The sequence below is a fragment of the Tupaia chinensis genome, unplaced genomic scaffold (assembly GCF_000334495.1).
Source record: "Tupaia chinensis unplaced genomic scaffold, TupChi_1.0 Scaffold000037_20, whole genome shotgun sequence".
NCBI classification, from domain to species: Eukaryota; Metazoa; Chordata; class Mammalia; order Scandentia; family Tupaiidae; genus Tupaia; species Tupaia belangeri.
In genome coordinates, this window is record NW_006159479.1 from 1,633,545 (window position 1) to 1,643,695 (window position 10,151).

General features: G+C 41.1%; 1 long non-coding RNA gene across 1 annotated transcript; it reads left to right on the forward strand.

Moving 5' to 3' along the window:
• Nucleotides 1–5,520: 5,520 nt before the first annotated feature.
• LOC114007972 (uncharacterized) lies at nt 5,521–9,475 on the forward strand. The gene is made up of 3 exons (XR_003549541.1): nt 5,521–5,596; nt 6,143–6,252; nt 9,378–9,475. It is a non-coding gene; the product is annotated as an uncharacterized LOC114007972 (long non-coding RNA).
• Nucleotides 9,476–10,151: the final 676 nt, after the last annotated feature.

Below are 10,151 nucleotides of genomic sequence, written 5' to 3' on the forward strand. Positions count from 1 at the left end.
TTTGTCTCAACCAAATCCCTAAAAATCCACCAGGAAGGATAATTTTGACCTTAATCTATTAAGCTTGTAGACTACTCATTTCAAAAGGCACTATGCCCCCAACACAGATGGCTAAATATTCTCAATTATTTACACATATTGTTCACCTGGAATTGGAATGGGCTGAACATGTCTCACTGTATGTCCGTGTGTGTTTCTGTGTACTCCTGCCTTGACCCAGCCCCCACCACCTTCTAACTTGTCAAGTGCTAGAACTGTTTTTCTTCTCTGGATTTCCTATATTTAGGCCCACTATTTTGAGGAAAAAGAAAGAAAGAGGGTAGGTGGGAAGGCTGGATATGCTTGTCCAAAGTTTATGTCCCATTTCAATAAAGATTGCTGCAGTCCTGCATGAAAACGCAAGTGACATGTGAAATAAACAGTGGGTGGGGACTCTGAGTGTTACAGATTGTTTTTTCTGTCTCACCAAAGTCATAAGGCCTCATTGTACTGAGAGTGTATTCACCACTCTTGCCTGACTTCAGCCTCTCCCAGCATGAGGTTTCTAGTTTTTATACTGCTCCTCATAAAGATAGCCAGCTATCCTGACTGCAGATTTGTCTCTAGTCATTCACTGACACTTTTTTTATTTTTTAGTAAAAGCCATGAGTACCTTGAGACGAATACATTGTGGAGACAACTGTCATCACGACCACATATGGTATTATTTACTCACGTCAGTTTGAATGATTAATGTGGAAAAATGACTGGGCAGCTAATATGATTGAGGGCTGGGTAGGACAATTTCTATGTGACTTCAAACAATGCCCACACTGTTATATGGCAAGTCACAGAAACATGAATAGCTGGCACTACTGCCTCCACTCTGTGTCGACTCCCTTTCTTGACTGAATCCTCCCCCAACATTCCCCACCCCTAGAGACTCCAAAGTTTCCATCTGCGGCCAAGGAAGAGAAAGCAAGGGCCCTTTAAACTTTAGCAGCCTAGGGGTTGTGAGTGGTGGCAGCCATCTGGCTGATGTCATTGGTGACGCCTCAGCCAGCCAAAGGGCAGATGAGACTCGTGGGGCTTGCACGAGAATCCAGGACTGCTGACTGATCTTTGCCCTCTTTTACACACATATATACAGACAATGTTATAAACCAAATGATGATTTTACTTATCAGAGTAGCATCATTGAAATGGAAGACATCAAAATGCTACAAATAAATCAACAGCTTTGTTCTGTCAGACTGTCATGCCTGTAAGTATCTAGAACCCTACTAACCCAGTACTGGTTTGTCATCTATCTCCAAGTGATTAAGGATTTTATGAGTTCTTATCTTTGTGGAAAGCCTGAGAGATTATATGTTAAAACCCTTGACCAGTCTCCATCATCACTTCTACTCTTATGGTTGGTAATATGAGCACTTTTCCAAAAATGGATATTATGAAAAATCTATTCATGAATTGGAAAAATGTTTTGCACCAGTAAACTCATACTTTCAATATACTTTTCCACAAACTTTTTGAAGTCCTTTCATATTTCCTCCATTTGACTGAGACCTTAGAGACCTTGACTTAAGAGCCTGCTAGAACCATGCTTGAATGCATTGCCTCACTGAAATCTCAAAGATGATGAGGAAACTGAGGCTCAGGGAGTTAACATAAGCAGTCCAAGGCCATACAGTACTGAGTGACCCATCGGTACTGGAATTCAGGGCTGTCTGGCTCTAAAGTCTGAGCTGGTCACACATCTGCCTTGTGTGTCATCTGCTTTCATACCATTCCTTTGGTTTTGTGGTATGTGTGGGAGGATGGGCTTAGTGTTATGAGAGGAAAGTAGAGGAAGGGACAAAGTGTAACCCCTCTGGCTGCCTACCGCACAGTGATGAGTGGGCCCAGGAGTGGGCTGTGGGGGTGGGAAGCGGCAGAGTGGAGAGAAGGTAGAAATGGTAGGCAGGCAGACAGACGACTGAACAAAGACGACAATGAAAAGAGACTGTGGCTTTCTCCGTCAGGATTACAAATCATGGCGCCAATCTCAGCAATTTTGGTTGAGGAGTATTTTTTTCCATGATGTCACTCCGGCTTTGAGGTACAAGTTGTCTAGCGCATAAAATTCAATGGGAGATTCAGCAAAAGCTGAAAACTTGGGACTATCTACTAGAAATGTTACTGTTTTGATCCTGGTTGAGCAGTTCCCTAACACTTTTAAAAGAAACCTCATGCAAGCATGAGACACACGGTGCACACATTTGACCATGGCTATGCACCTCTGGGGTCCTTGGTCCTGTTAGTGTATTCAGATGGTTGTCAAGCTTCTTTCACTCCTACAGGATGACCCTTGTGAACGACACTCAGGGACATGGTGAGAGGTGGTCTGCGGAGTGTTGACACCAACAGCCCCTTGTGTGTGGTCTATAAACCTGTGGCAGAGACCTGAGATCAGGTTCTATAGCTTATTTTCCTGTAGCATAAAAGAATTTTCTACTTTTCATGCCAAAGGACAGCAAAGAAGAATACTAAAAAGAGTATGATTTTCATTGAGAAGTTTATAAAATTGTCAAGCAGAAGTGCAAAAGGAAATCTGAATCCAATGACAATATAACATTTAAACATTGACTCTATCTTATAACACTAATTTCTATTTTGAATTCCTATTATTTTGAAGTCAGCTTTTTAAAAATTGCTGTCTTAATTTTTTATTTTAAATTATTTTATTTAACTTTATTTATCATTATCATTTTCAATTTGACCAGAAAGAGAGAGAGAGAAGAGGGAAAGTGAGAAAGCAAACTGCCAGTTTCCTGACTTGAACTGTGGTCAGCCATGTGGGAGTCCAGTGCCTTTTTTTTTTCTTTTTTTGGAGAGGTTTTTTGCTATAGGGTGCGTGCACTAGCCAGAAAGACAGAGAGAGACAGAGAGATAGAAAGCGAGAAATCACCCCCCAGGGGGGATGGCCATGCCACAATCCCTTCTCCTTCACTCACCTCTCGGGATCTTGGGTATGCATGCACACGCACCCGGCATGAGTTTAAGCCACCTGGTTTGGGACTCGAACTGCAGTCGACTGCATGGGAGTCCAGCAACATAGCCATTACGCCAACTGCTGGTCCCCTCTCCAGTGCCTTTAACCACCACGCCACCTGACAGCCCCCACTGTTTTGATTTTTGATCCAGTGTTAGTCAGGTTTGACCCAGAATAATCTCTCATCATATTGCACCAATGTTTTCTTATCTTCAGCCTGCTTTATGAATAGGGGAGGGAATACCTATAAGAGGACTTTAAAAAGTCTGGAAAAATCGAATTAAAGTATGAGCATATTTTGGTGCAAAAATATTTAAGTCCATGCATAGTTTTTTCAAAATACACATTTTTCATGAACTCTTTGAAGCCCTCTCATATATATACTTTACAAAAAGAAAAGTTATTTTGTAGTTATCTCTAGTTAATAAATTGTTCTTACTAGAACTACATGATTTGACTTACATTCTTTCAATGTCTCTAGACTTGAAGACCACCCCAGTGACAGGGCTCTACAGTAAGTGATAGAGGGATAAGCATCCACTAGTACCTCCAAAGTAGAAGTTGTAACATCAACTGGGCTAGCTTCTCAGGTCCTTTACTCTTGGTAAAATTGTGGACAAAATTTTAATTATTCATGTGATTGTGTGTATTAAAGCCAATCATCTATTTTAATTGATAGAGCTCCTTTAAAATTAACTATGGCATAACATCTTGTACCCACAATTTGGATAAAGTGTTTCTCAAAAGACGTTTCTTCAAAGAGAATCATCCAGAGTGCTGATCCAAATGGATTGCGAACCTTCACTTTACCTCTTCAGTAAGGCCCTCTGGAGGTGGGCCCAGGGATATACAGTTTTTTGGATTTTTTAAAGAGGTTTTTGCTATAGGGCATGTGCGCTTGCCAGAAAGACAGAGAGAGACAGAGAGATAGAAAGCGAGAAATCACCCCCACCCCCCAGCCAAGCTGCAATCCCGTCTCCTCCATTCTCCTCTCGGGATCTTGGGCTCACACACGTGCCCAGCGTGAATTTAAGCCACCGGTTCTGGGACTCGAACCACAGTTGACTACATGGGAGTCCAGCAACATAGCCATTATGCCATCTGCTGGTTCCCAGATATACAGTTTTGAAAAAGCTCTGTAGGTGATCCTTGGGCATACCGAAGTTGAAAGCCATTGGTTTAGAGTTAAAGTGACATAAGCACCACTTCTGTGGTTTTGCATGGTCAATTACTGATTAGAGATGGCTCAGAAATCTTGAGAATTGCCATGCATCTTTTTATTCATTTTGTGAGCTTTTATTGACTACTACTCTGATATTCAGTTCTGCACTGAGAAGACAAGTATCGATTTTGTAGAGGCCTCTTTACTTATCTTAGGAATGGGAATATGAGTCTAGAGTAGTAGTTCTCAAACTTGCACATACATAAATAATGGGGGACTTGATAAGAATGAATATGCTCTCCCTATACACACACACACACACACACACACACACACACACACACACGTGACTTAGCAGTCTGGATGAGTATTGGGTCACTAAATATTTCAAATGGTAATTTCAATGCCCAGGCAGCATTGAGGAAATGCTTTATTAGACACACTGTCTGTATCCCAAAATACCAAAGAGACAGATATTTTTAAAGTACTTACCTATCTTTGTGGCAAAAACTTGTGGCACATTACTTCATCCTGAGCAACACTTATCACAGATTGCTTGCAGAAGACAGTGGCCTTAAAACCAGGTAGAGATGATGACAGAGAAAAGATGAGTGAGTCATTGTAAGAGGAGCCGCCCTGAACTACAGCTCTCCAAAGGGCCTATCAAGGCATGTCTGGAAGTGAGAATATCTGTTTGGTTGGATGCAATAAATACAGCTTGTCATGTTTAAATTGTTATAAAAATGCTGTGGTTTAACCGAACATTGTTTGTACCTATGGCACTACACTTGGTACTGTCCACATTCACAAAATGGAAATAATTACAACATATAAAGAGCTAGTATCTTTTTTTAATGCCAAAGGGCAGATGTGTGTGTGTGTGTGTGTGTGTGAGAGAGAGAGAGAGAGAGAGAGAGAGAGAGAGAGAGAGAGAATCCCTTGATGAGGCTTGGTCATGCCCACAATCCTTTCTTCTTCTCTTTCTCGCACCTGTAAGGATTCTGGGCACACTCACACATGCCCAGTGTGTTTTTCAAGCTGCCAAGCTGGGATTTCTCTCTCACTTTACTGCTCAGACATAAGTGGCTGTAAGGGACACACCAACATTCTCAATATGTGGCTTCCATTTCTGGGTCCAAAGTGACTACTCCTGTTCTCATTATTTTATATACTGGGAAGAGGGAAATGACCTGGGAAGAATATACCCTATTATCTGAAGGGTAAGAGACAAAAGTATTACATGTCATTACAAATTGCATCCCATAGATCAGGACCTAATCCCTGATTTCACCTAGCGCGAGAGATGATAGAAAATGAAGCCGTTACCTGGACAGCCCTGTGCTTAGCTAAAACTGGGTGAAGAAATTTCATGGCTCAATTAGCAATTCCCTGCCTCTTCCAACTGAGGTTTTGGGATTCAGAAGGTGAGTAACTCAGAGTTGTGTAATTGCTTCTTTTTTCCTCTTAACTGAGCCTTTGAGATTTAAGTATTAGATTCTTTACAGTCAGATAGTGAAAAGTTTGCTAATCTGACAAGAAATCAAGGTTCATTAAACTCTTAAATGTGGCATTTTTATAGTCTGTCCAAACTGGAGTAGGGTAAGTGCAGATGTCACTGGCTACAGGTTCATTTGAACTTGAGTGCATTTTCTCTCTCTCTCTCTCTTCCTGCCGCCATCATTCTCTACATTTTCTTCCTGCTTTTGGAACTTTACTATTGATAGGTACACAAAGAAAAAATGTAGGGTTTCAGTGGAAAAAAACAAGTTTTAAGTAGAATTTACAACAAGTCGCCTAATGAACAATGGTCTATTCGCACAGCTGAAAGCTCTACTCACAAATAAAAAAACCCTTTTGTATTTGTGAGGAACAAGGGATTGTATTCTCTGCATGGGATTTTGCTTCTGGGCTAGGGTTGACTGCAAGTTTATTGGACTGAGCACTATGTTTTGTTTTGTTTTTACCATAAGGGACTTCTGCAAAGAGCCCTGTGCTCCTCATGTGCTGCAAAGAAAATGGAGAGTTTGCAGAACAGTTCTTTCCCTTCGTTCAAAAATTAGGTTCAAGTCGAGAACTACTGGTGAGCTTTCAAGTCCTGTTTTGTATGAGCTAAGCAGACATATTCGAATTAATTATCTGTATAAGGCCACTCAGCACTGGGACTGAGTTAGTGCATGATTCAAAGAGCCCTGAATTAGGAGTCACAAAACCCCTGCCCCAGCCTTGACCTTGTTACTGTTTGCAGGACTATAGGCAAATAGCCAACATTCCCATACCGTGGTCCCCCAATAATATAAAGTTGGAGAACCATATAGTTCTAGAAAAAGAGTGATTTTAAGACGCTCTACTCTATCTTTGTTATGGTAACACAGCAAAGCTGAGGCATGCTGAGCCTTTGTTGATCTTCCATCCATGTACCAAGTAGAACAAGCCCTTCCTTTTGGAGACCCTAGCACCTTATACCATAAATCTTATAATACGTGTTATCGTCAATGTTATTTATGGTTCTGCTTCCCCATAGGTGTCTTAAAAATAGAGTCCATTTCTTATCTATGAGTTATTCCTGCAGGGCCCAATAATATGCTTGACTCATAGTAGATACTTGATACTAAATAAATAAATGAACTAAAAGTCCACCCCATGTTAGATGGCTGGTGAGTGGCAGGGCTGAGTAAAGAACTCAGGTTTCATTACTGCCAGGTAAGTCCTCTTCATGTTTAACCTAATGCTCCATTCAACAATTAGGGAAAAGTATGATGTCAAATATAATAGATTCTTGGGCACTTGAGACTCAGGTGCAGAAGGAAATGAGTGTTTCCTCATTCTCCTTGTCCTCTGTACAGGATTGTTCTGCCTTTTTGGTCTCTTGATCTTTAATGACATGACATAACATGTCTCATAATATGCTTCTCTTCTTCCTCAAGAACCTCTGCTCGTTGTGGTTCAAGGAAAAACATATTGCACCTGCGGCTTCAGAGCACGTCCTAGGAGCTTGGATGCAAATATCCAGAGCCCATGATATACACTGTCTTAGATGAGGGCTAACATCTGCTTTCCAAAGGCAGCAGAGTGCCTCATGCCTTTGAATTGAGAACAAGGGACCCTGGGATCTGCAGATGGTGTAATGGTTTTGTTGCTGGACTCCCACGTAGTCCACCACAGTTCAAGTCCAGGACTGGTGACTTGAAACTCACGCCGGTCACATGTGCATATGTGCTCCAAATCCTGAGAGGAGAATGAAGGAGAAGGGATTGTGGTGTGGCCAACCCCTCTGGGGGGTGATTTCTTGCTTTTTGTCTCTCTGTTTCTGTACCTCTCCAGTGAGCACACGCCCTATAGCCAAAGTTTCTCTAGAAAGAAGAAAGAGAGAGAGAGAGAGAGAGAGAAAGAAAGAAAAAAAGAAAGAAAGAAAGAAAGAAAGAAAGAAAGAAAGAAAGAAAGAAAGAAAGAAAGAAGGAAGAGAGAAGAAGGAAGGAAGGACGAACGGATGAACAGGGAACCAAAAGGCCTATGCCTGGAGCCGTCACCAGCTAATCTTTACCTGATACTGCTCAGCTTGCTTAAAAATGTGGCACATACTCCAGTAGTCAAAATAACTGCAGGTCAGAGAAAAGACTTGGGCCAGAGTCTGGGAGATTATGAAAGGGACCGCTTTTAGCACACAGAAGGGAATGAGACAACCACAGCCACAGCAGGGGACCAGGAGGAAGGAAGGTTGCTGTGGGGTCACCGAGAGAGACACTTCCTGCCATTGTTTAGCCATACAGGCTCTGTTGAAAATAAAAATAGGTGGAAATCAGAGACATGCATGTGTACATCTTGAGCCAGACCCACATGCTGAATCCTTTGGTGCTGTGTTCGGAAGCCATGGAGAAGTGACTCAGGGCATTTTGGCTCGGGAAAAATGGGACTCATAAGGCCTGGTGCAAGTCAGAGACCCAAAGAGAGAGGGATTAAACCCCATCTATATAAGGCATGTGGAGAAGAGTTTCTCAGTGCATGGGTCCAATCCAGCAATTTTTGATAGAGCAAAGAACCATATAATACAAAACATTATAAAACACAGGGCAAAGAATGGAGCCCTGTAAAGTACTGTTTCATAGATGCTGAAAAATGCTCCACAGTCCTGAAGGATACTTAAACTCTCACTCTATTCTTTTGGGATTTGTTGGTAGCCTGAGAAAACTATTTAGGGATCTTATAGTTTTCTCAGGCACTTTTTATTTTGCCCCCTCTTTTTTTTTTTTTTTTTAAAGAGATTTTTGCATAAGTCACATGTACTTGCCAGAGACAGAAAGACAGAAAGTTAGAAATCACTACCTCTGCCCCTTCGGTGGGGGGAGGGAGATGGCCATGGAACAATTCCTTCTCTTCTATTTTCCTCTCAGGATTTTGGGCACGCATGCATGTGCACCCAGCATGAGTTTCAAGCTGCTGGGTCCAGGACTCGAACTATGGTCAGCCATATGGGAGTCCAATGCTTTAACCACTATACCACCTACTGGCCCCCTTTCATTTAAAATTTTTTTCTAAGGAGATTTTAATTATATATACAAAAATAAACATAATCTAATGAATGCCTGTGTACCCATCAATCTCCTTCAACAATTACTAACTCACAGTCAATTTTATTTCTATCTTCCTTCTCACTCTTATACTACTGTAAACAAATTATATACATTTCACAATTTAATCTGAACTATTTCTTATTGAATTTCTAAAATATTAAGGATTCTTTATAAAAAAATGACTAGTCCATTATAAAAAAATCAGAATCCTCTAATATCATTAAATACCCAGTAAGTGTCCAAATTTTCAACTCTCCACATCTAATCACGTCTTCCCCATGGTTCCCCACAGACCCACTGCTGCAGTTTAGATGTCCCCATAAATCCACATGTTAAGACTTAGATGTATTGTAAAGATGTTAAGTGAAAATGTAATCCCTTCATGGTGTCCTAGGGTTGGGTCTTTGGGTATAATAATGTCATAAGGGATGTGTTTATCAGAGGAGAAAGGAGACTAGAGCAGGCAGACTTATGGACAGCTGCCGTCCATGTAGCTTCACCAGAAGTTGGTCCGGGGATCTCAGACTTTCAAACTGTGAGCTGAATAAACCTCTATTTCTTTACAAATCATCCAGTCTCAGGTATTTCTGTTAGCAATGCAGTAATAGAATAAGATACCAACTTTACTCCCATCCAGAGAGATCACCAAGGTAAACATATGCACTGGAAGAAGCTCTAATGCCCTGCAATTATGTAACAAACGGATGGCATACCAGGAACAGAGTGACCCCCAAATTGAAGGCAAGTACACTGACAATGTAAAGAGAAAGTAACTGACAAATCCCTAACTCTGGAAGATGCCCAGAGACTCTGGGCCTGGAGCCAGGAGCTTAACAAGTTTCCATTGTTATTGGCAGCCGACAAATATAGAAGCAGACAGGGGACCTTCTTATCATGGGGAATTTCGTTAGCTGAGGCTACATGCATTTAAAAAGCACAATCAACCTGTAGTGAGCTAAGGGATTAAACATGATTTTTCTCAACTTGAATGACCTCTCTCCCTAAATTAAGCTGCCTATTTAGCGCCCTTAATAAATACAAAGATAATTTAAACCATGTGGCAGCAAATTGAAAACATGGGCTTTTTGAACTATGTATTTTCTTTCTCATGTTGGAACACATCCCTCGAGAAAATCTCAGGTCTCATGATTATGGAAAAGAAAGATCTGTATGTCTTTCTGATTAAGTGTCTCATGATACACCCGGACCCATTGATCAAGGTTTTTCTTCTTTTCTGGCAAAAGTGAAGCATATGCTTCTGAGAAAAGCATTCCATCGACACTTTTCTGGCGTCTGCCTGGTCTATTTGTCAACAAAACAAAATGTGAAAGGATTATATTTCTATAGAAGTAATTACATTTCAAAGCAGCTTGTCAGTGCATATACCATGTGGAATTACACTGAACCAAGA